At 37.2% G+C, this 26,735-nt stretch overlaps 1 long non-coding RNA gene across 1 annotated transcript in view; it reads left to right on the top strand.

Moving 5' to 3' along the window:
• LOC140515570 (uncharacterized) overlaps positions 1 to 21,590 on the top strand; it is a 109,022-nt gene extending 87,432 nt beyond the window's left edge. Inside the window, exon 4 of the long non-coding RNA XR_011971086.1 lies at positions 20,747 to 21,590. This is a non-coding gene — a long non-coding RNA (uncharacterized lncRNA). The remainder of the gene's footprint in view (positions 1 to 20,746) is intronic.
• The last annotated feature ends 5,145 nt before the right edge of the window (positions 21,591 to 26,735 follow it).

Here is a 26,735-nt window from a genome sequence, read left to right on the forward strand (position 1 = left end):
CACCTTATCTATTGATTAATTTTCTCAACTAATAGAGTAGATTGTCCAAAACATCAGGTAACTAACAAAGCATTTATAATTGATTTTGGAAGTATTGTTGATCCTGCCCTTTTCTTACATGAGAATGAGCCTGAAGGTCAAGGAAAACATGCAATAATTGAATATCTAAACTCATACAGATTTTAGAAGTTCATAGTTTCATCCTAGGATGAGCACTTCAGTTATACGTAGAGTATAACTGGAAAGTGCCCTCCCCACATGTTAACCCAAATCCATAGAGGGTGAATGTTGGCTGACCAATTGGTGACTTTTGCAATGTTTTTAAAGGAAATTTTGTATCAAGGTTCAAAAGTAATCCAACTAAGAATTTTTCAGGAACATAAGAGAAAAGGAAACTTTGAGTCTTCATCATCAAATTGAGAATGATATTATTTTGGAACGTAATTCAATTTATATGCACTATACAACTTTCTCTTTGACCTCTGGGCCCAGCATTTCGGCAATAATCTCCAGTTTGGGCATGATGTACAATTTGAAGAGAGATTCTGTTGCAGAATAAATTTAATTTTCCCCTCTCATTTTTGCAAATACAAGATGACTATCCAGGCTTCAGTCCACTTGAAGCTTGTGACCCACACAAGTCATAACTGTGTTAGGTAAAGACCCCAGAAGCTGATTTTTCTTTAAATCTCACCATTTGTTAGCAGTATGACAACAATCCTGTCTATTAAACATTTTTCATCTCAGTTTCTTCATCTGTCAAATGGGCATAACAATCCACAACCCTTGCCCTGCCTACCTTAAAGAGTGGTTGAGGATCAAATGACAATGTGTGATAGCACTTTGCAACCTATATACATCAGTTGCTATTGACATTTAGGATGAATTACCAGGTTAAGGCCTTTTTTCCTCTCCCATATGCTATTTATTTTGGGGCTATTTTGCTGCTCATCAGTGACTTCATTAAAAGGTGAACTGAGGCAAGGAGAAGGGCTAAAGGTCTAAATGGTAATTTTTATTACTTTAGGGCAGCTGTGAGTAAAATTTTGGTGTCTTTTCTATGTGTATCACCAGTGTTTCACAACCTAACAAATACTTCTTTTATTCATTCGCTTAGTTCTTGTTTGACATGAATCCCCTTCAGACACTCCATTCCAGTTAAATTGACCTACCATGCTGTTCCCCATATATAACATTCCATTTCCCACCTTTGAGCATCTGTTTTTGGTGCCTGGAATCCATTTCATCTTCACATCTTCTCCCTAGTATCCTCAGTTTCCTTCAAGTATTAGCTCATGGGCCACCTTTATTGGGAAGCATTTCCTGATCATCATATCTTTCCCTGCTTTCTCTCTTCTCCTCAGATGTTCATGTGTATATTTACCTATTTACACACCGTATCCCCTGGTAGAATGTAGGGGTTATTCTGCTTTGATCTTTGTCCACCAGTACCTATATAGTAACTGCTTAATGAATGCTTGTAGAAGTCAATTAAGTGGTCAGAGAATAATGAGAAGAGTTTTTTTTAACATGTTGATATAGACAATTACCTGTCTGTCTGTTCATCCTTCATTTTCGAAGAAGACTATGCCATCAGAGAAATGATGACATGACTTGCATTGAACTTTGTTTTGAGTGAGGGAGAGCTGTGCAAGGTCACCAGCCTCACTTTCTCCTCCTGAGCCATCTGGATCCAGTGACCAGATATTCATCAGGATGATTGGAGATGGCCCAGGATACAATGGGAAACTTTGGTCTCTTTAGGCTAAGGGCCTATTCAGGTACTCACTTAAACTGAGGTAGACATTTACCTAAGAAAGGAGAGAATGTATAGAAACTCTTTTCAAACCTTGTAAGCCCTGAGCCATAGTCTTTTTGCACAGTCATTTAGGTTTTAATCCCACTCATAAGTCACTTTGAAATGGCTGTCCTAATCACCCTCTGCAGAATTGGACCTTACATCCCCACCATATTGACTGAAATGTTCACCATTGTCTTCTTTGTACCATTGACTTCATGTGAACCCCTGCAACTCATTTAAAAACTTTCTTGCCATGACTAATGGCTATCACTTAAGTTCATGTTATTAACCTAATTAGGCCAGATGTTTCGAGTGCCATTCTAGGGAGTTTTCTGGTAATTGGTAATGGCATTGGGTACTGTGGTCCAACTTCATATTGAACTGGATTTTTTGACCCATTCTAATCCGCACTGCTTGTATCTGGCCACTTTTTTTGAATTTAGACTTCTTTTTGTGAATATACTTATGTTAGGAAAGGTGGTTTTTTAAAGAGAATTTCTTTCCAGCAAGATAGCTATGTAATTGCAAGGTCGCTTAGAACAGCCCAGCTTGGTGGCCCCTGTCTGTCCTTCTGTTAAATCCTGGGTGAAATATATGCTGTCAGTCTCTGATTAATAGTTCTATTTTCTCCTCGCTGTATTTGAGGAATTCCCAGTTCCAAGGTAATTTGTGGAGGAAAATCTCACTTTTCAAAGCCTTTTCTCAAGGTTATTGATATCTCTAAGTCCTCTTTCCTTACCCTGTTGGAGTCTGAATCTTAGTGTTCTCTCCAAAGATGAATGAATCCCCACAAGGAACAGCCCAATTTCTAGATTAGTGAATGGCCAGAGTGAGTCCTTCTGTCCAATGTTTAATTAGGTTATTCTAAAGCTTTTGTTTTAAATAATTTTTATCATTTTATTTATAAAATTATGTCTTTTGTGATGCACTTGATTTAGGGAACAAGTGTAGGAAAATAATAATTTGTTAAAATATACCATAGGGTATGTACTTGCTAGGTCAAACTTTAATTTCTTCATTATGTTCATTGGCCCAGTTTCATTTGTTTTAAGTTCTTATGGGAGCAAACCTCTTCTCTGCTTCCAAAAAGGATTTTTTTTCTCTCTTATTTTTGAGGGAGTCATACGTTATTTTACTCATTAAATAAGGATCTAGTTATAATGCAGCAATGAATTTACACCACTGCCATCTTTTTATAATTGAATTTCCTTTGTCCTGCTATCCTTTGTATCCTTTTGCTGTGAGACAGAGCTTTCATCTTTTCTCTGGCCAAGGAAATGAAACACGACTCATGTGGCCTTGGGAGAAGCATTGCTTTGCTGACATGTGGTGACACTTAGATTCAAGCAATGGAATATTAGAGCTGGCACAGATCTCACAGGTCATGTATTCTAAAGTTCTCATTTTACAGGTGATAAGACTGAGACCTAGGGAAGGAGAAGATGCTAACCTTTATTTTTCTGTGATTTTAGTTACTCTTGATATGAGATAAGATATAAAACCCAAATGATAAGACTTCTCCTTGTTACTTGTTAGTGGAAGACAAGATAGGCACATGGAAAAAACATGGACTTGGAAGTCAGGGCACTTGGGTCTAGATTCATTTTGTTCACTCACTAGCTACGTGAGCTTAGAGAAGCCATTAAGCTTCTCTCATTCAGTGTTTTTTATCTGTAAAATGGGGATACTAGTGGACAGCTACTCTCATGTGCCAGCTGTTAAGGATAGCCTTTTGTGACCTTTCTTATTTTTTTTAGTGCTCCCTCTCCTGCTTTAAATTACCTTGTATTTTCTTATCTGTTAGTGTCTCCTACCTTCATCTCCACCTAATTAGAATGCAAATTTCCATAGAAAAGGGGACTGCTGGAGGTTGAGGCAAGATGGAGAAAAAAAAGGCAGGGACTGACTACCTGAACTCTTGCAAATTTCTCTCCAAATAGCTTTAAATAACATCTCAAAGTGAATTCTGGTGTGTTAGAACCCATAAGAGAATGGAGTGAAATAATTTTTCAGCCCAGGAAAACTTAAAAGTTCAGCAGGAAATGACAGTCACACCAGGATAAGAGTAGAGTGTAGTCCAGATTAGGCAATTCCTCGGCAAGATTGAAGTTGGTCCTACCTTAGCAAACCATCAGCAGGCCTTGGGGGCAACTGAATCTGCAGCAGTGGCTTCTGAAACTTTCAGCAAATCAGAAGGAGATTATAGGGTCTCTTTGCCTGCACTGGATACAGAACTTGGAGAGAGAGTAGGATAAACAAGGGGAAAATAGGATGAAGGGAAATACGTAGTAATTATAACTGTGAAAAAAATTACAACAAGTTCCTCTGCTAAAGGTTTCATTTCTCAGGTATACAGAGGACTAAGGCCAATTTATAAAAATAAGAGCCATACCCCATTTGATAAAAGATCAAAGGCTATGAACGGGCAGTTTTCAGATGAGGTAATAAAAGCTATCTATAGTCATATAAAAATGCTCTAACTCACTACTGGTTAGATAAATGCAAATTAAAACAACTTTGAGGTATGCCCCCATACTTATCAGATTAGCTAATGTGACAGAAAGAGAAAATGACAAATGTTGCATGGAATGTGGGAAAACTGAGACACTAATGCATTGTTGATAGAGTTGTGAACTGATTCAGCCATTCTAGAGAGTAATTCGAAACTATGACCAAAGGGCTACAAAACTATGCATACCCTTTGACTACTAGGTCTCTTATCCCAAGGAGATTAAAAACAAAAAAGAAAAGGATCTATATGAACAAAACTATTTAAAACAGCTAGTTTTGTGGTGACAAAGAATTAGAAATTTAGAAAATGAGAAATATACAAGTTGTAGTATATTATTTTCATGGAATTATGTTGCAGTGTAAGAAATGATGAGCAGGATACTCTCAGAAAAAACCTGGAAAGACTTACATGAACTGACACAAAATGAAATGAGCTGAACCAGAAAAACATTGTACACAGTAACCACAATATTGTATGATGATCAACTGTGAATGACTTAGCCATTCTCAGTGATACAGCGATCCAAGACAATTCTGAAGAACTTAAGATGAAAAAATGCTATCCATCTCCAGAGAAAGAACTGATGGAGACTGAGTGCAGATTGAAGCATACATTTTTTAACTTTCTTTCTTTTTTCTTTTTTTTGGAGAGGGATCTGTATTTTCTTTCACAACATGACTAATATAGAAATATGTTTTGTATGGCTGCACATGTATAACCTATATCAAATTGCTTGCCTTCTCAGTTGGGGGAAGGGAAAGAAAGGAGACAGGAAAAAATTTGGAACTCAAAATGTTCTTACCTGTAATTGGGAAAGGTGAAATATTAGATAAATATATTTTTTAAAAAAAGATAAAGGGACTATTTATTTTTTTCCTGTGAATCTTCAGTGTTTAGCACAGTACCTAGGACTTGGTAGGCACTTAATAAATGCTTGTTGAATTAAATTGAATTGAAACAGCTTTGGACTTGGAGTATGATGAGTTCAAATCCTAGCCCTGCCACTTTTTTGCCCATTAGACCTTGAGCAAGTCCAGGTCCCATCACCTCTCTGAGTCTCGGTTTCCTTATCTATAAAATAACGGGCTTAGACTTGAATAGCCTTGAAAGTTCTTTCTGGCCCTGGTTTCTATGACCAGGTAGAGGATCAAATGAGATGTTATAGTATCATAGAAATTATATATCTTCAGACCATTAGGGCTTGGGCCAGTGTAGCATTTAAGATGACTGACCTCCTTCACACCCCATGATTTAGCCTGTTATAGACATGTCCTTAGCAAGTGACTCTTCTGTATCACATCCTGTAATTTTGTTATTTTCTTTGGGGCTTTACTTTCACAGATAAATTTATCTGTGAATATGACTTGCCAGAGCTGTTAGGCCATCCAATCTACAGTGTTTAGCTCTGGACATATTGACCTGGTATATTATTAAGGTGATTTTGGGCAAGACACTTGTTTAAATGATTTCTATCCAAGTTACCACACAGCCTCATATATTTTCTTAAAAAATGTAAATCCACATTTGGATGTGTCAGCTCTATTTGGAATAAAGAAGTTATCTGGGTAAACAATGAGAACCAGCGAATGAAATGCTTCTGAAATGTTCCTCTCAAAACGTATGCATTGAATGTTAGCATCTCAAAGGCCCTTTGAAGACCAATCTGTGGCTGAATCAGAATACTCTAAACAAGAGCAACTAGGTGATGTTGTAGTGGCTAGAGTGCCAGCATGGAGTTAGGAAGACTCATCTTCTTGAGTTCAAATCTAGCCTCAGACACTGACTAGCTGTGTGACCCTAGGCAAGTCACTTTATCCTGTTTGCCTCAGTTTCCTCATCTGTCAAAAGAACTGGAGGAGAAAATGGCAAACCACTCCAGTATCTTTGCCAAGGAAAGCCCAAAATGTGATCACAAAAAGCTGGATGTGACTGAAAAATGACTGAACAACAACAAAGAAGAAGAAATTTGAGAACATCTGAAGGATAGCAGTGAAAATGATCAAAAGTCTTGGGTTCATGAGGAAATATGATTGAAGGAATTGAAGGTGTTTAGCCTGGAGAAAAGGAGTCTTGATGGGAGGTGGGGTGGATCATAGGTCATAGGTATCATAGATTTAGAACTGAAAGAGTCCTCAGAGGTTATTTTCTTGATGGGGAAAGTGAGACCCATACAGATGAAATGAATGCTCCAAAGGAGAAATGACTTGCCTCCAATTGCACAAGTAGAATATGGCAGAACTACAAGGCACAATGCAGGTCCTGTGACTCTAAATGAAGTTGTTTTCCATTGTATTACATATACGAGAGCAGTCTTTAAGTATTCAAAGCATTGTTACCTGATGGAAGGATTAGACTTGTTATCACTAGAGGTCAGAACTAGGAGTATTATCTGGAAGTTACGGGAGGCAAATTGAGATCTGATGTCAAGAAAGACTGTAACAGAGCCATCCCCAAATGGAATGATGTATCTTGGGTGGTATTGAGTTCCTACTCATGAGAGATCTTGAAGCAGAAACTGCTTCAAGTTTGTCATGGATATTATTCAGATACAATTTGGTTTCTTTCGCTTCTCATATTCAGTAACTTTCTACATTAAGGGCCTTTTACGATCCTTGTTAAACCTTAGACAATGTCTAGTGTATCAATATCCTTTCTAAAATATGACATCTTGACCTGAACATGGTACTCTAGATGTGGTCTGCCTGGGGCAGAAGACAGAGGAAGTTACTGACTCCTTACTTTGGGAATCTATGTCTCTCAATAGAGTCCAAGATTGGATTAGTTTGTTTTGATGGCCATATCACAGTGTTTAATCATATTGAGACTGTAGTCCACCTAGACCCCCAGATCCTTGTCAGATAAACTCTTAGCAATTTAGCCCAGGGGTAAGGAAACTGCAGCCTTAAGGCCACATGTGACCCTCTAGGTCCTCAAGCATGGCCCTTTAAATCCAAACTGCCCCTGGTCTAGCCCCTCTTCCTCCATCCTGTATATATAAAGTCACCTTTTTGGAACCTTTGTGTGAATTTAATCTCTAATGAATTAAATCTTATTTAATTGGTCTCAATATTTTAATCTTGTGAGATCTTTTGGGATCATGATTCTTTAGTATGTTAGTTATCCCATCCAGCTTTGTGTCATTTGTAAATTGGATAAATTGGATAAGCATGCTATTTGTGCTTTCATTTTATAAGTAGATATAATAAACAACTCAGGGGTGATCACAACTCTTTGTTATACTGCAATAGAAAGTGTTTTGTGATCACATTCTGTGTTTGTGTGATCTCAGAATCTGATATGGACTTTAGTTACATTGCTAGAACTAAATCCATATTAGGTCACCATTTTCCTTAACCTTTTAACAGGTTTTTGTAGTTGATTTATTAATTAGCATATGCCAACTAACGTATCTTGATTCCTCTATAAAAATAATAATGACAATAGATTCATGTATATCATTTCATAAACAGGTTCAAAAAACTTTAGCATAGCATATTTGAAATTTAAAACTTTGTGGAGTAAATTGCATGAGTATCAAGGCATGATATGTGAAAAGACCTGTGATTTTGACATTCAGTGGACTCCTGCGACCTATGTGAGTGATCTACACTTTAGGTTTTGGCTATTTTTGAGTTGCTGTGGCCAAAAAAATAATGAGCTCTTGAGCAGTCCTTGGTGATGAACCTATGTTTACTAGGCTGGTCCTTGTATAACACTCCGTTACTGAGGCTGCAATTGAAGCCTTCCAGCTTTGTAGGATATTTCAGTACTTTGCAGTTCACTAACATAGTCTTTGAAAGTCTACAGTTGCCTCCATGACACAAAGAAGCCTCAGAGGAGGGCTTCAGGGGAGCATGAATGGAGATCTCCATTTTACAGATGGAAAAACTCAATAAAACCTAGAAATCTTAAGCAACTTGCCCAAGGTTAGCTGAGATTCGAACAATGCTCATTTTATGATTCCAAATCCAGTGCTCTTTCTGTTTTGTGACTATGACCTTTGTCAGGCTGAAGGAAGAAAGGTTTTTCCCTTACTGGACTCCTGTTATTTTTTTTTTGCTGTCCCAAGGCAGTTTTTGAAATTTTACACTAAACTTTGGAGGAATCTTTGAATTTTCCTGGCTTTTATTCTCTGAAGGTCTAGAAGATGCATATTGTATTTAACTGAGACTTTGACTAGCTACTAGGGAAATTGCCTTTTTGTGTTGATCCATATATTTTCAAACTTAAATGACATTTCAAGAAAAAAGTCCTGAAATGATAATTTGCTCTTCTGCCACTGTTCATATAACAAATATTGAATAGGAAGTGGATCATGGATTACGAAGCTGGAAAGTCACACAATAGTGAAATTTAAACTAAGAAATTACTTGGAAGAAGATTTGATTAAAAGTTGCTATCATTAAAATTGGAGTTTTAGTTAACATGGCATATGCTTGGCAAATTAAAGGGGCTCATTTTTCAAGAAGTATTTTTATTTGACTAAAATAGCTCTAATATGCTCCATTTCTTAAAAGGGAGGGAAAAAGAGAGAGACACATTTTCATTGGTCCACTTGTCGCACAGCTTCCTACGTGTTACTTACAAAAGTTGTATATATATTTTGTGTGTATGTAATTATGATCTCAATAAATTGTTTTAATTTTTGTTCTAGACCTCTTATTTCATCAGTGTAGGAAACTCCTGGTATGACTACTCCCTCTACCAATGTTAGATCAGTAACTCATAGCCTTAGACAGCTACCTAGGGGTTACCAATAGGTTATACTTTGATCATGATCACATAGCCAGTATGTGTCAGAGGCATGATCTGAACGCAGCTTTTCTTGACTCCAGTGCCATTTATCTCTCCATTATACCATAATGCCTCTCTTCTGCTAACATTCCTTCCATTTTTTATAACCATAGAAACTTGATTTCCCCTAAAGACTTGCATTCCTGTCTACCTTCTCCAGTTCTGGTTCTGCCTTTTCTCACACTCCATCCCACACACATTGGACTGGGGGTGGGGGGTGGAGGGGAGGATAGCCATATTTTTGTTTCTTCTTTGCCATTTTCAGATCTTCCTCCATCACCTTTATTCAACTATGTCTTCTTTGAGAGTCACTTATTTCAGATATATCATGCTACCTAAATCCTTTTGAATGTTATTTGCTCACCTCCAGGTTATTCTTTTTTCTCATGAAATTCAGGATCTGGCTTATACTCATTTTCTCCACCAACCCCTGCTCTTGTACTTGAGGACTTCCCTTACATATTGACGTCCCCTCAAATCCTCTTGCTTCCTAGTTTGTTAGTTTCCTCAATTCACTTCACCTCAGCCACACATCAGAATGATCATTCCCTGGATCTTGTCATCACCTGTGTTCCTCCTCTAAATCCATAGCTGTGAAATTCCTTTATCTGACTGTAATCTCTGTCCTTCCTTATTCTCTCTCCTCACTATAGTTTACAATGACTCAACCTCTCCCTGATTTCTCATGTTATCACTCTTTCTCTCTTCTCATTTTCCTGCCTTCAAACTCTTGACCCTTTACTTGTCCAGTTCAGCCTTATACTTTTCTACATACTCCTGCATTTGTCTCATTGTACTATATCTACTCATCGGTGTCTAGGCCTCACCCTTGGATTATTATTCCTACAATCTTCCTTCTCCTATCCTGCTTACATGCTGCTGAACACACAACTATACTGATTGCGTCCTCTACTCACTTGTTTGTTTATTTTACTTGGACCCTCACTCATATGAGCCTACTAATTCTTTTGCTTTTCCCTAATCAACTCTATCATGGCCCCCACACTGGCTGCTCTATACCTTCTCCTATGAAACACTTCATTGAAAAAAATTGAAGTCCACCTTCCTCTCCAATTTCACAATTTAGTGACCCAAATGAGTCAGCAACATCCCCCAATGGCCTGCTTATGGCCACTATGAAGAAGTTAAGCTGGTAGCTAGTTTATTCTGTCATTCATTTCAATTCTGCCCTTCTCACAGTTAGAATTTAACAGAACCATATCTTCCATGAATAGGAAGGTCAGATCACATCTGGAATATTATGTTCAGTTCTGGTCATCACCACAGTTTATTTAGGTAAGATACTGAGGGTGGGTTGGGAGTGGTTGAAGAAGGGATAATGTCCAGAGAAGTGTTCTCCGGACAGTGAAGGGATTTGAGTTCATGTTACTTGAGCATCTGTTCTGTGTATGTCCATCCTTCATTTTCAAAAAAGACCATGACATCAGAGAAATGATGACATGACTTGCACTTGACTTTGTTTTGAGTGAGGAAGGGCTGTGCAAGGTCATCAGCCTCACTTTCTCCTCCTGAGTCATCTGGATTCAGTGACCAGAGATTCATCAGGATGACTGGAGATGGCCCAGGATATAACAGGAGACAGGGAAGGAATGTTTAATCTGGAGAGGAGAAAACTTGAAAGGACCAGATAAAGGCCATGCTTAACAATGTTTAACATCCAGCTCTCAAAAAATTGTAAGCATGACATACTTTTAATTTTAATCTTCATTAATATTTTCACCACCACTTTCTTAAGTCTAACAATCAACAAATCAATAAAATAAGTTCTGATTTGTTGTGTTGGCTGATTTCCTAGGTGTAGATGGTCACATTGAAAATTTAACAGTGGTCTCTACCAGTTGCTCCAACACACCTCTGAATTGATAATGGACTTTAAGTTTGAAGGGCTGTTACTTGGAAGAGGGATTAGTCCTATTTTGGTTGAGTCCAAAGGGCAAATCTAGAAGCAATAGCTTGAAATTATAGGGAGGGAAATTGTAGCTTATTGTAAACTACAAGTGGAAAGCAGGCCCTTCAGGTAGTGAGGTCACTACTTTCCCTGTCCTGTTTTCATGCTGAAGTTCTTCAAGCCAAGGCTGGATAAGTATTTATCAGCGATGTTGTAGAGGCAATTCTCATTCAGTTTGGATTCTAGATCTGAGATTCTGTGATTTTATGATGAGTAGCACTGGCACTTTTATCTGCACTTAGATTTCTTTGGATTTTGCTTTCTAAGCCCTGGGAGAATAGACACTTATTCTTTTCTCTCCTCACTATAAAATACTCACCACACTAAGAGTATTGAACAAATGGGCATTATCATCATCTCCATTTTCATCAGTAACAGGAGTCAGCATGGCATGAAATCATTAATAATCTATATTACATATCTTCCAAGAAAAAGTGCGCTCCCTGGCAACATCTGGGATATATTTTATTCCTTATCTTACCTTTCAAAATCCTCTTATCTTTGCCCACATTTCTATTACCAAAATTATTCTAATCCTAAAATGCTTAGCACTGTGTCCATATCTAATCCAGAACTGAATCAAACCTTATTGTAGTTATATATTTTCACAGTAATTTCTAATGTGGGTTGAAATATAAATATTACTTTGCCTCCAATAATAATGCCAGTCAGATCCCATGCTGCAGCTAGCCAGACACATCTCTTGCCTCTGGCTACGTGCTGATTAATTTAATAAATCATTTATTGTCTTTGAAAGTGGTTCAAGAGCAGAGAAAACAGAACTTGTTTCCATACAGAAGACTTGGAATTAAACAGTGGTGCAGAGCCTTGCCAGAAGAGAACAACTGCAGGGTTGGGTTTGGTAGTTACGGTGTGAATTTGTAACATTACACTAGTGCATTTAAAACTGGATGTGAAGTGTTTTCATCTATGGCTAGAACTTGACGTGGAATCTTTTATATCGACAGCAATTTCATTTCATGAGGTTTTGCTAAAATAGTTGTTTAGTCATTTAGCTATTAGCTATCAGAATTTTTCTCTATTTCACATGAATATATGCCCTCAACTCCCAATTTCTTTTCTCACTAACATGCTTAGTGTTTAGATTCACAGCAAAGTAAGAAACCACTGGTACATGTAACAAAAATAGCAATAACCACTCCCATTTCTGAAGTGTATGAAAACTTGCAAAATGCTTTCCTTGGAACTGTAATAATAGTTAATACTTCTATAACCCTTTAAGGTTTGCAAAGAACTTTACAAATACTATTTCATTTGAGTTTTACAAAATCCTGTTAAGTGGGTGCCATTATTACCCCATTTAATAGATGAGAAAATTGAGGTTCATAGAATTTACATGATTTGCACAAAATCACACATCTGGAAAGTGTAAAGACAGTAACCAAGTTGTTAAATGCATATTTCATTAGGGAGTATAATTGAAATTGCAATCAAGGGACACATGTTTCACCAATCGTCCAACTGATTGAACATTTAATAATTGGAGCTGACATTTTTTTTACATACATGATCTTAGCAGATCTTTACAATGACCTATTGAGATAGGTACGGAAAATATTATTATATTCATTGTTTTAGAGGAAGAAACGGCTAAGAGAGGGCAACTGATTCTGCCCTAAGTCAGTCACATACCTGTTAAATGGCAGAATCCTGGTCTTCTGGCTCCAAATCAGATTACCTCTTATACAAGGAGCAAGGACTAGATGAGGTGTGTGTGTGTGTGTGTGTGTGTGTGTGTGTGTGTGTGTGTGTGTGTGTGTGTGTGTGTGTGCGGGCTTTGGAGAAGAATAAGATACAGAGGATATAGACACAATTGTATGTCCATAGGCTTATGGGATGCTTTCCAAGTATAGTTAGTCCTATGTTCCATTGACAAGAGTAATTAAATTTACACTTCTCTATTTTATTTCCATATCTGTAATAACTTACTATAGTAAGTTGAACATTAAGATGATAATACTAAGCACAGAGGTAAAGTACAAAAAAATGACTATTGAAAGATCTTTTAAAAATCATTTTAATAATATCTTGTGTTTTTACATCAATCAGATTTCTCTCAGCATAAGAATATTTTTCAAACAGAAATAAAAAGGAGAGAAAAAAGTAGCAAAATAGATCAGTACATCTAAAAAAGTATGAAAATATATGCAGTGTCCAACCATTGTGGACCTTTTACCTCTGTAAAGGAGTGGGGATAGTCTTCTCATATCTTGCCTTTCAAATTCTTTATTCTTTATAATTTTTACAATGTTCATTAAAAATTGTGTGTGTTTTCATGGTTGTCCTTCCCCTTTACATCGCCGTGGTCTTTCTTTATATTGTTTTCTTGGTTTTGCTTATTTCACCCAACAACAGTTCATGCAAGTCTTTCCACATTTCTCTCTATTCATCATATTCTTTGATCTATAAAGTACAGTAATATTTCATTATTCACATACCACAATTCTTTTAGCCATTCTCCAAGTCTACTTTGTTTCCAGTTCTCTGCGATCTCAAAAACTGCTGTTATAAATATTTTGGGGTATATAGTTTAGTTGGAATGTGAGACTGGAAGTCAGCAGATAGATTGGTACCAGATAGGTAGATCTGAGAATCATCAGCATTTAAGATGGTGATTAAATCCATGGTAGCTGATAAGATCACCAAGTGAATTAGTATGGCAGGAGAAGAGAAGAGGGCCCAGGACAGAGAAGAAGAACTTTTCTATTATTAATTCATTGGGTTGTTACCTTAATAGGTTTTCTGATGTTTTGGCCTGAAGAGGCAACTGCAGTTATTTTATCTCTTGCATATAATTTTTATTTTGGATAGTTTTGAGAATTCTGGAGTATTGAAAAAAATGTCTAGTTTTTCATCTTGTTGGTCATGTTATCCGGAAGCTGACTATATTGAAAGTTAAAGGAATGAAGTGGTTTAAAAACATGAAATGAGAGGCCATTTCTCTTCACACTATGAACAAGTATATTCTATGTGTTTTTTTTTTTACAAGTGTTCCATATTAGAGGATGTAGTTATTTTCAAAATTTTATTTATTTAATTTTACTTTTCAACATTCATTTCCACAAGATTTTGAGTTCCAAATTTTCTCCCTGACTCTCCCCTCCTCCCACCCCAAGACACTGTGCATTCTGATAACCCCTTCCCCCAATCTGCCCTCCCTTCCATCACACCCCTCCCTTCCCTTACCCCATCTTCTCTCTTTTCTTGTAGGGCAAGATAGATTTCTATACCCCATTACCTGTATTTCTAATTTCCCAGTTGCATGCAAAAACAATTTTCAACATTTGTTCCTAAATGTTTGAGTTCCAACTTCTCTCTGTTCCTCCCTCCCCACCCATCCCCACTGAGAAGGCAAGCAATTCAATATAGGCTATAATGTGTAGTTTTGCAGAAGACTTCCATAATAGTCATGTTGTGAAAGACTAACTATATTTCTCTCTATCCTATCCTGCTCCCTGTTTATTCTACTCTCTCTTTTTACCTTGTCTCTCCCCAAAAGTGTTTACTTCTAATTACTCCATCCTCCCATTTGCCCTCCCTTCTATCATCTCCCACACACCTCCCTTATCCTCTTCTCCCCTACTTTCCTGTAGTGTGAGACAGGTTTTCATACCAATTGAGTGTGCGTTATTCCCTCCTTAAGCCAAATGCGATGAGAGTAAGCTTCGCTTTTTCCCTCTCACTCCCCCCTTTTCCCTTCCATTGAAAAAGCTTTTTCTTTCCTCTTTTATGAGAGGTAATTTGCCCCATTCCATTTGTCCCTTTCTCCTCCCAATGTATTCCTCTCTCACCCCTTAATGTTATTGTTTTAGACATCATCCCTTCCTATTCAACTCACCCTGTGCCCTCTGTCTATATGGATATAATCCCTCCAACTATCCAAATACTGAGAAAAGTCTCAAGAGTTACAAATACTATCGTTCCATGTATGAATGTAAACAGTTCAACTTTAGTAAGTCCCTTCTGATTTGTCTTTCCTGTTTACCTTTTCATGCTTCTCTTGATTCTTGTGTTTGAAAGTCAAGTTTTCTATTCAGCTCTGGTCTTTTCATCAAGAATGCTTGAAAGTCCTCGATTTCATTGAATGACCTTCCCCCCCCCCGAAGTATTATACTCAAGTTTTGCTGGGTAGATGATTCTTGGTTTTAATCCTATTTCCTTTGACTTCTGGAATATCATATCCCAAGCCCTTTGATCCCTTACTGTAGAAGGTGTCAGATCTCAGGTTATCCTGATTGTTTTCCTCAATACTCAAATTGTTTCTTTCTGGCTGCTTGCAATATTTTATCCTTGACCTGGGAACTCTGGAATTTGGACACAATATTCCTAGGAGTTTTCCTTTTTGGATCTCTTTCAGGAGGTGACTGGTAGATTTTTTCAATGTTTATTTTACTCGATGGTTCTGGAATATCAAGGCAGTTTTACTTTATAATTTCATGAAAGATGATGTCTAGGCTCTTTTTTTGATCATTACTTTCAGGTAGTCCCATAATTTTTAAATTGTCTCTTCTGGATCTCTTTTCTAGGTCATTTGTTTTTCCATTGAAATATTTCACGTTTTCTTCTATTTTTTCATTCTTTTTGTTTTGTAATTTCTTGGTTTCTCGTAGTCATTACATTCCATCTGCTCCATTTTAATTTTTAAAGAACTATTTTCTTCAGTGAGCTTTTGAACCTTCTTTTCCATTTGGCTAATTCTGCTTTTTAAAGCATTCTTCTCCTCATTGATTTTTGGACCACTTTTGCCATTTGGATTAGTCTATTTTTAAAGGTGTTTTTTCCTTCAGCATTTTTTTGAGTCTCCTTTAGCAAGCTGTTGATTTGCTTTTCATGATTTTCTTTCATTGCTCTCATTTGTCTTCCCAATTTTTCCTCGATCTCTCTTATTTGTTTTTTAAAATACTTTTTGAGCTCTTCCATGGCCTGAGACCATTGCATGTATTTTTTGGAGGTTTTTGATGTAGAAGCCTTGACTTTTATGTCTTCTTCTGATTATATGCTTTGTTCTTCCTCATCTGAAAGGATGGAAGAAAATACCTGTTCACCAAGAAAGTAAGCTTCTATAGTCTTATTTTTTCCCCTTTTGGGGGCATTTTCCCAGCCAGTTACCTCACTTTTGAGTCCTTTGTCAAGTGAAAGGTGTATTCTGGGGACCTGTAAGTTCTCCATTCATCCAAGGTGGCTCAATCAAAGGAGAGGAGCCTTCACTCTGGTCTGGGAGCAACCATAAGGTTTTCTGTCCTGGATCTGTGAGTAGGACCCCCTCTCCAGAGCCTCCACCATATCAGCACTCCTCCTCACCACAGGGCCTCCACTCAAAACTGAGACCCAGATTAGCTGCTCAATTTCCCCAGGGTGTTTAGGTGGAGGGCTCCAAAAATGGAAACTGCTGCTGTAGTGAGGCTGGGGCTAGGGCAGGACCCAGATCCCTTTTCACCCAGGTGAAAGAGCTTTCTCACTGACCTTTGAAGCTGTCTTTGGCATTTGTAGGTTGAGTAATCTTGGATCCACAGCTGTTGCCCATGATTCCATGCCCTGAAGCCTGCTCCAGTTCTGTCTGTGCCACATGCTCTGCTCCCAGCCTGGTGTGAGAGACCTTTCCTGTTGGCCTTCCTGGCTATTTGGACTGGAAATCTCTTTCACTCTGTTTTTTTGTGGCTTCTGCTGCTCTCAAATATTTTTAGAGTCATTTTTTACTGGTATTTTATGGGCTATGGGGATAGAGCTAGAGCAGGTCCATCCTTTTACTCTGCCATCTTGGCTCCACCCCTCAGGATGTAGTTTTACAACATGGTTTTGCTATTTACCAACTGTGTTCAAGTTCCTTTTCTTCTCTCAGCTTTACTTTCCTCCTTTGTAAAATTAAAGGGATTTCACCAAGGTTTTACTCGAGTTTTCTTTCCAGCCTTAAATCCTCAGTATTTAAGAACAAGGTATAATATTAATTAATGCTGTCTAACTTAGAGAGTAATTAAGTTGAAACTGTATACCTATGATAGGTGTATAAATGCTTTGACAGTAAGAGTACTGCATAATTAAATGTAAGATATATTGTTTATGTTCAATATATTGGTGATTCTAGGAATTTTAAATCCAGTTAGGGAATCATTGCTATAACTTCAGGTTTTCATAGAGTAATAGTCTTTGAAAATCTCAAGATAGTATCTATTTGCCTTCTCTCTATTTCCAAGCAGGATTATTAAGAGTGTTCCAGATAGCTTTTAAATATCTACAGTTCAAGTACTGTTTTTGGTATGTTTGCTTATCCATTTTGTTTATCTTGAGTGGATGCTTATACTGCTCTATTTTATATTGTGCATTTCACTGAAGATACTTTTTAGTATTTTTGTACTGAAAGTAATGAGAAAAGATCCTTGGTGTGTGATTCTGGCAAACTTCTTAAGAGTATAAGTCTTTGTTTTTAACTCTATTGAATTTCAGTACTCTTGAACAGAGTGATCATCATTGTCACAGGTACTATAGTGCCATGTTGTTGCTGCTGTTCAGTCATTTCAATTGTGTCTCACTCCTTGTGACCTCCCTTGGGATGTGGCAAAGATATTGGAATGATTTGCCATTTCCTTCTCCACCTCATTTTATAAATCTGGAAACTGAGGCAAACAGGGTTCAGTGACTTGCCCAGGATCACACAGCTAGGAAGTGTCTGAGGCCATATTAGAACTCAGATTTTTCTGACTCCAGGCTCAGCACTCTATTCACTGAACCACCTAGATGCTCATTTAGGGCCATGTGCACCATTGTTTGAAGAGGTGCTTCAAGGCAGCATATTACATCAAGTCTAATACTTAAACCAATCAATAAATGACAGCGAAAACAGGAGCTTAGTGTATATTCTCATCTCTTAGTCATTTGTGTGACATCAAGAAACCTCAAATGGGGTCTTAAATAGTCAGACACAATTGAACAACAACAACAGAAAAAGAAAGGATGTGCTATAAAAAATTAACTGTAAAAATTTGCTTATTTTCTTTTTGTTTTTTTTTTTTACTCTTAGTGTTTATATAGACTGTTCTTCTCAAGATTCTTTAGTGATGAGAAAGCAGCTATATGGTACAATAATTCATGTTCTTGGTTACTTTTTATGGGAGGGAGAGAAAAACTGAAGGAATATGCATAAATTGGGGAACAGCTGAACAAATTATGATACATGAATGAATAGAATATCATAGTGTTATGAGGAAGAACAAAGAGAATGATTTTAGAGAAATCTGTGAAGATTTGAATGAACTGATGCAGAATGAAGTGAGAATGATAACAATTTATACTATAAGAGCAATGCTATAAAAATGAGCAACTTGAAAGACTTAAGTCCTTAAGGACTCCGATCAATGCATTAACCAATTATAATTCCAGAGGACTCACGTTGAATACTGTGGAGAGAGAGATGATTGCTGCAGAATGAGACCCATTTTTGGACATAGTATGGGAGTTTATTTTTCTTAATTGTGCATATTTATTACAAAGTTTTTACTTTCCTTTTTTTCATTTGGGAGTGGGATGGGGAAAGTGGAAGGGAGAGAAAAATGCTTGGTAAATGAAAAAATAAAAATTAATTAAAAATAAAAATGTCACCCATGATTTTTTTTTCACTTTGGGGGGATTATTTTCCTCTTTGAGGTATCTTAAATGGCAGCTTGAAGCAGCTAAGTGGCACAGCGGATAGAGAGTTGGGCTTGCAATTCAGAAGATCTGAGTTTAAACCAATCTCAGAAACTTTTTAACTGTGTGACCCTGGGCAAGTCGTTTAATCTCTGTCTCAGTTTCTTCTCAGGCTTATTGTGATGACATGTCAAATGACTTAATATTTGTAAAGTGCTTAGCATTATGCCTGGGACAAAGTAGGTATAAGTAAATACTTGTCTCCTTTCTTTGCTTAAATATTAATTCTTACGTGCTTTAAAAGAGTGTAACTTTCATAACATATTTCTTCTGTATGCGTTTTGTCTAGTTTGATCACTTTTGTGACTTCATTTTTTTAGGTGACGTTGCCACTTCTTTTACATAGTATACTGATATAGTATGGTGGAGCCAAAATGTAGTGGGAAAGCTGCAGTCCCTAGTAAGAGTAGATTGCTATAAAAATGATTACCAGATTTTAAACTTTGTAGCTGTTTATTTTAGGCAACTACGGTGTAGAATTTAGAGTGGGGTGTGCTACTTGACACCATTTAGTCCAATTCTCTCACTTAAAAATGAAGAAACTAAGGTCTACAGAGGGAGAATGACTTTCTCATAGTCCCATAACTAGCAAGTAGGAAAGCCAGGATTTATGTTCAGATCCTCTGATCCAAATCCATGGCTCTTTCCATTAAACCACATTGCTTCCCATAATTGTTTTCAGTTTCATCTACAGATAATCTCAAGGTGATGTAATGAGTTAGCTAGACTTCATTCCAAGTTCTCTGTGGTCTTGTTTTCTTCATGACTGTCTTTTGCTCTCTATTCAGACAGTACTTCTTGCAATCTTTCATCATTGTTCATATTGTTTTTTTTAATGAATTTAACTAGTGTTACTCTTGGCTGACATATCTTTCCTCTTGGCTAAAAATTATTGTTGACTGGCTGTTCTTGTATTCTTTTTGCCTCTTTCTTCTGGTTACTCTTTTGCGTTGGTTAAACTTCTGTAAAAATGGGGATAGTGTCTTGACTTTTGTGTATTCTTGGGTTTTGTCTTATTTTTAGTCACAAGCTTGTTTAAACTGTCTTGTTAGAGTTATTACAATCACATGCAACCCCTTCTCATTTCTTCTTTTCCTTTATTTCATATTTAGTTTGACTTTGTCCTAATTGGCTAGTGTTTTAATTATGTAAAGAGAGCAGATTCTGACATGACTGTTATGTCTGTAAACAACCATTTCTTTTTTTATTAAGATGTATTAACTTTCATTATCTTCTAACGATCCTTACGTTGCACTTTCCAACTCTCTTTGTGAAGAAAATATTGATGCTGTCTAAGTACCACGATTCTGAGTAGTATGCAATCATCTGGTCATTTCGATCAGAGCTTTCACTCTCCACCTTTGTGCTCACTGTCACAGTGAAGACATCAAGTATCAGGGTTTATGTTGCCTTTGCTTGAAGGATCTTTGCAAGGTCTGTATGGAAGTTCTCTATTTCTTTTTCTTGTACAACAGCTACAGTTATCTTCCCAGTAATCCGTTGATTTATACTGCTATAAAGTAAGAAACCATGTGTCCCTCAAAATGATGTTTTTTATTACTTGGGTGCACATGATAAAGTCAACTACTTTAGTAAATAAAGGAAAATGTTTAGGCCATTCTTGCATTTAGCTACAACTTTAAATGAGAAGATGAATATATGATATGGTTAAGAATCTTTTAAATGAAAATTCTGATTTGCAAAAAAAATGGTGTGACTGCATAAAAGCTATTTGTTTTAACGACAAAGGAACTATTTGTTTTTTCAAAGGATTCCTTGAGAGACAAGATCATATGCTTTTGGGTAACTTCCACAACCTAGAAAAGGTTAAAAATATTGTGAATTGATTTCCCATTATTGATTAATTTTTTATCTTTTGTAGTTATAATAGACTTTTACGTTTGTATAGCATTTTATGGTTTATAAAGCTCTTTCACAGAAGTTCTGTTTCATTGTCCCCATTTTATAGATGAGGAAACTAAGGGCTTGAGAAGAGTATAAGTGACTTTCCCAGGGTCACATGGCTAATGAGAGGAAGAGCCAGAAGGAGTTTCCAGTCCCCATGACTCCTTCATTCCCTGTGGAGATATGACGTAACATTGGCATATGAGACAGCAAGGCGAAGCACTTCATATTCCACTCTAGTAGGCATCAAGTAGATGAATAAGAATTCAGATTAAACCTGTTAACTACTTCAGGTTCCAAATCTTCAGAAAATACTGCTTTGCATTATTTTTGGAATAAATGGAAGATTTAACAATGACAGACTTTTTGCATGCTTTAAAGCTTCTGGATTGTAATGATAAGCTCTATAAAATCAAATCTTTTCCCTCTGAGCAAGTGTCTTGTACAAAACAAAAGGATAAAAAGCTTAACATTTAGTGAACTTGGCTAGATTTACTGGTTGTTATTTAAAATTACATGTGTAATTCTCAGAAAAATCATCATATGCTTCTCTTGCATTTTACCTAGTATACTAAAAATATAGTAAATAACATCATATGTGAAACTCAGCCGGCAGCATATAAATGGAATAACTGAGCGGTCTAGCAAAACTCCTTTGTATATTGCAAAAAACATCAACCATTATGTTTGACTGAGGAGGAGAAATAAAAGGTAGTCAAGTTAAGTAGAGAATCTTTCCACAGAAAACAGAAATGTTATTGCACAAGTATTGAATATGATGAATGTAGATGGTATTCTTCTTTCGATGTTTATCGATCCAGTATATTGCATTTTCTCAGGGGGGGGGGCAATAAATGAAAATAACCTGGTTTAATGGAGTTCTTTGAAATAAATAATTTCCTTGCAATGATTTAATGGGGAGAAATACTATTCCTTTTCTTGAATTTAGAAATATTGATTAATTAAAAAAACGACTTTTGAAGTCGAATTGCATCTTTACAGAGGCTAAAGTTCACTGTCTATTCATTGATGATAAGAGTTGGTTAGCTCTACAAGGAATCTGATAGGATAAGAACAGACTGAATGTCAAGACTTTTCTATGAAGAGTTGCTACAACTCATTGAAAATAGTGCATTGAAAATTTCTGGGGTTACTTTTAGTGGAATGCAGGTTTATTCATTTTCTCTGAGACAACAAAACAATGGGATAAAACATGAAATTTTGATATCATGTTTTCATGATTAATAGCTACCATGTAGCACTTTAAGGTTTGCAGAGCACTTTATGTAGATTTTCTCATTTGATTCTCACAACAACCCTTTGCAGTAGGTGCTAGTATTATCTTCATTTTACCAATGAAAAAACAGAGGATGAGAGAAGTTTAGTGACCTACCCAAGGTCACACGGCTAGTAAGCATCTGAGGTAGGATTTGAACTCGGGTCCTCCTGACTCCAATTCTAGAACTTTAGCCACTATTAGAGTATTTATATTTATTTATATTAATTAATATATAATATATTAATATAACAATTGATTATAATATTTGTATTAGTGGGAATTTACTCACTAATGAGGGTATTGATCTAGATTTAGCAATGATAATAAAAAGTTAAAATTTTATAGAATATTTACTATGTGCCATGCACTGTACTAAGTGCTTTATAGTTATTATCTCATTTGATCCTCACAATAGCCATAGAATGGAGATACCTCTCCACCTGAAGGAAATGAGGCAAATGGGAGTTGAGTGGCATACCCATACAATGACTGAAGCTCAATTTGAACGCAGATCTTACTGATTCCAGGCTCGGTGCTCTATACATTGCAGTACCAACTAGTCAAAGTGGTACGTTGATCCTAAATAGGTTCCTTCAGTTGTGGGCCTTCAAATCTCCAGTTGTTTTCATGATCAACAGGTTCATCAGAGGGGAGGAAATTATAACAGCTCACAAAACAGAGCTAGACTATATCAGTGTTGCTTCATCCCCTCCCCCTTTATTAGCTCAGGTCTCCTTTTTATACTTAGAAATGGTCATCTAATGTCTAACAAATCAGTAGGAGATTTTTATCCATATCCTCATTTAAAATCCTCTGTAGAAAATCTCTCTAATGTGATGGAGGATTTTAACCTTCCATGAATATCCTTGCAAACAGGGAAGGCATATGTTATGTCTGTTTTTTCTCCTTTTGGGTGACTTGCATTTTGTGCCTTCAAGTCAGCTGGGGATGGGGGTGTGGAGGGGTGTCAGCCTTCAAGTGTAGTCAAGCCTGTGAGGATACCGCCTTCCTGAAATAGCCTAAGGTGAATCTCTGATTTGGTAATGATTTGACACTCTACTCCGTCAACCTTGGGAAGAGCTTGAAAATCCTATATGTGACATTCAGAATATTACTGGCAATGTCTCAGTAGAAAGAAAAGCTACAGTAAAGTCCAAAAGGGCTGGAATGGTAAAGTCCATCCTCAATTCATATTCTTCAATCCAGTGACACTGGCCTCCTTGCCATTCCCTGAATAAGACACTCCATCTTCTGACTCTGGACATTTTTTTCTTGCTGTGCACCATGCCTGGGAAGCTCTCCCTCTTCATCTCTGCCTCCTGGTTTCCCTGTTTCCTTCACTTTTCGGTTAAGATTCCATCTTCTATAGGAAGCCTTTTCCAATACCTTTTCATTCTAATGATCTCTCTCTGTTGATTATTTCTTATTTATCCTGTCTATAGCTTATCTGTACATAATTGTTTCCATGTTGTCTGCCCCATTAGATTGTGAACTCCTCGAAGGTAAGGGTTATCTTTTGCTTTTCTTTGTATCCCCAGTGCTTAGCATAATACCTGACACATAGTAGGTGCTTCATAAATACTTACTGACTATCTGACTTTTCACTCCACACAATCTAGCCTGAACCTACCCCAAACATGAAGTGGCCATTCCCACACCTCTCTGCCAATCCAGATCCCACCTGTCTTATGGCAGCATGGACTTAGTATGGTGCCATGGAGAATAATGAAGACTGTGGTGGTAGCAGGAACTCTCCAGCCAAAGGGACCTCAGAATATCCTGAAGGTTTGGGTTGGCCAGATGTAGCTGGGTATCAAAATATACTCATCTCCACAGACAAACAGCAGAGTAAATTGAGATAATGGTTTGCCTAGCTCTTTACCCTGTTGCTTGCTGGACGCTGAACTATTATAGCTTGAACCCTAGAGCTCACCCCTCATTAGCCTCTCTTCAATCTAATTCTGCTTTCTTGCTTTCACTTTGTTTTACCTTCCCTATTTCTGTAAAGGATAATCACTATCCTTCCATTCTGTCAGGTTTTCAACTTCAGAATGATCTTAGATTCTTCCTTCTCCTGAAGTCTTCTCCCTAACTCCCATATCCAGTCACTTTCTAAATCTTGTCATTTCTGCCTCCGTAGCATCTCTCATCACATTCCCTCTCATCACATGACCATCACCATAGTTCTGATTTTAACCTGGACTATTCTAATAGCCTCTTAACTGGTCTTCCTTCTTCAAGTCTCCCCTCTGTTTTAATAATCTTCTACACCATTGCCAAGGCATGGGAACAGGAAATGGAGTGTCATGTGAGAGGTATATCAAGTAGACCAGTATAACTGGACAGTAATGTGTGAAGAAAAGCAAGGTATAAAACACCCTGAGAAGACAGGAAGGGGCCAGGTTGTAAAGAGCTTAAATTCCAAATAGAGAAGTTCATGTTTGATTCTAGAGGGAGCCAGTGGAGTTTATTGAATAGAGGGTTGACATAGTCAGACTTATCCTTAAGGAAAATCACTTGGGGCTCTTTTTGGATGGATTAGATGAGGCAATGAGTTCAATTAGAAGACTGATGCAATGATCCAGTTGAGAGATAATGGGGGCCTGAATGAAGGTGAATGCAGTGAAGGGAACATATGCAAAAGATGTTGCAGAGGTGGAAACATTAAGATTTGATAACTGGGTGGATATATGGAATGACAGTAAGGAACTGAAGATGATACTGAGCTTGGGAACTGGAGTGACTAGAAGATTGTGGTGCCCTGGAAAATAATAGCAAAGTTTGGAAGAGAGGTGGGTTTTGCATGAAAAATAATGTGTTCTTTTGGACATGTTGTGTCTGAGATGCCTGTAGCAATCCACTGATAATCGTTTCAGATCATTTGAACCCCAGTAAGGGCCAAAGCCTGAACTAATCAACTAGAAGAAGAGCCGTGGTCTAACAGACATGCCCTTCCTGTGTCAACAACTGCAAGGCCAGATGAAGCTAAGAATATTTTCCTCTTGGCCAGTAAGGACAAGGTGCCTTAACCCAAGATGCTATCTTGAATAATGGGACTTTTCTTACCTTAATATTTTATGAACTTATACTATGTTATGCCATGTTAATGGTAAAGAAAACACAGATATCTTGGGTTGTGTTTTTAATTGACACTTTGTCAACTCTCCTATTGTATTTACAATCTTTTCAATTAAGAAAATTCCTTTCTCATGCTATGGTTAAACACATATGGAGATCATAAATCTGAGGGATACAGACATCCTGAGTTGGAACTGCTATAAAACATATATAAAGGTTGTCATTCTTTTATCAATCAGTCAGAATTAAAGTTCTGGCTCCATGTATACATGATTTAGCTGGTTTTAAGGGAATAAACACAATTCATGTATATACCAGTTAGCCTGTTTGCCTCTTTTAACCAAACTTTCAGGTAGGTCAATACCACTTTGAAGTGGCCAGTAAGCAGTTGGTGCTGTAGGACTGGAGCTCAGGAGAGAATCTAGGGCTGAACATATAGATCTGAGTCAACAGCATAGATTGAACTTCTTGGTTTCTAGAGACCTCCCCTCTGAAATTACTTTGCATATATTTTGTTTGTATTTTGTATTTGTTACTCTGTGAAAAGATTGCTTATCCTAATAGAAGCTTGGATAATAGAAGCTGAGGGTAGGATCTGCTTCATTTTTGTCTTTAGCTTTTCAGTTCCTATTCTAGTGTCTGGCATATACTAAGTGCTAAGCAAATTCTCATTGAATAGAATTGAGACCCAATTGTCTGCTACTGCTGAGCCTTTCAGACATAGCCTAGTTTTTGGCTTATTCACATTGGGTTGGTGATCCACCTGCTTGGGAACTTCTCAGCAAACCACACCCCTGTGAAGTCATGATTTCAATTTTCTACACCTTTGTGTTATGTACAGTGAATGTTGGTATGGGAAATCCTTGCACTGTGTATCAAAGGCAGGAATCAGGCCTTCCTGATTCGAAATCTAGTACTCAGTCCACAATGCTAGCTTTCATGCCTCTTAGGCACATAGTAGGTGGTCAAAACGTCTTTGATAATGTGTTGAATGAGTGAAGTTAGCTCCATACTTAGTAGACAAAACCCAGGACTCTCAATGGAACTGAAAGGTGAAGGTGAGAACTGCAGAAAGTACATAAATAAAATGAATTACATTTATCTACATAACACTTTGTGGGTATAAAGTACTTTGTTACCTATTCCATTTGAACTTCACATCATCCCTGTGATGTAGTCAAGAAAACCTTACTATTCCCCTTTCACAGAGAAGGAAATTGAGGCTTAGAGGATGTGTCACTTTGCAGAGATCACAGACCCAGCACGCAGCAGAGCCTGCACTTGAATCCAGTAGTACTGTGAGAGGAAAGCTCAGAATGAGATTTCTAACTTATTAGATACTATTCCATCAGCTATTTGCCTGTGTACTATCTAAGGCAGTTAATGAACCCATCTATCCCTAAGGAGAGTTTAGGATTAATAAATACTCAAGTCTCTCTCTGCTGGTACATGATTTTGAAAAACACCAACTAGCCCAGAAACACTAGAGGCTCACGGAGAGAGACCTTGCCAATCCACATATTCTAAAAGAGATATCCCTGATAGCCTTTTTTAAAAAGTTAGGACTCTCTATTTAGCCCAAGTTGTACTTTGTTTATCCAGATTTCCTAGAGATTGTGTTGTCTCGAAGTGTGACACGTGACTCCACCTGAATCCCCTTTATTATCGAGGAAGCCTTCGTTCAGTACAAATTGCT

Source organism: Notamacropus eugenii, chromosome X (genome assembly GCF_028372415.1).
Source record: "Notamacropus eugenii isolate mMacEug1 chromosome X, mMacEug1.pri_v2, whole genome shotgun sequence".
Taxonomy (NCBI): Eukaryota; Metazoa; Chordata; class Mammalia; order Diprotodontia; family Macropodidae; genus Notamacropus; species Notamacropus eugenii.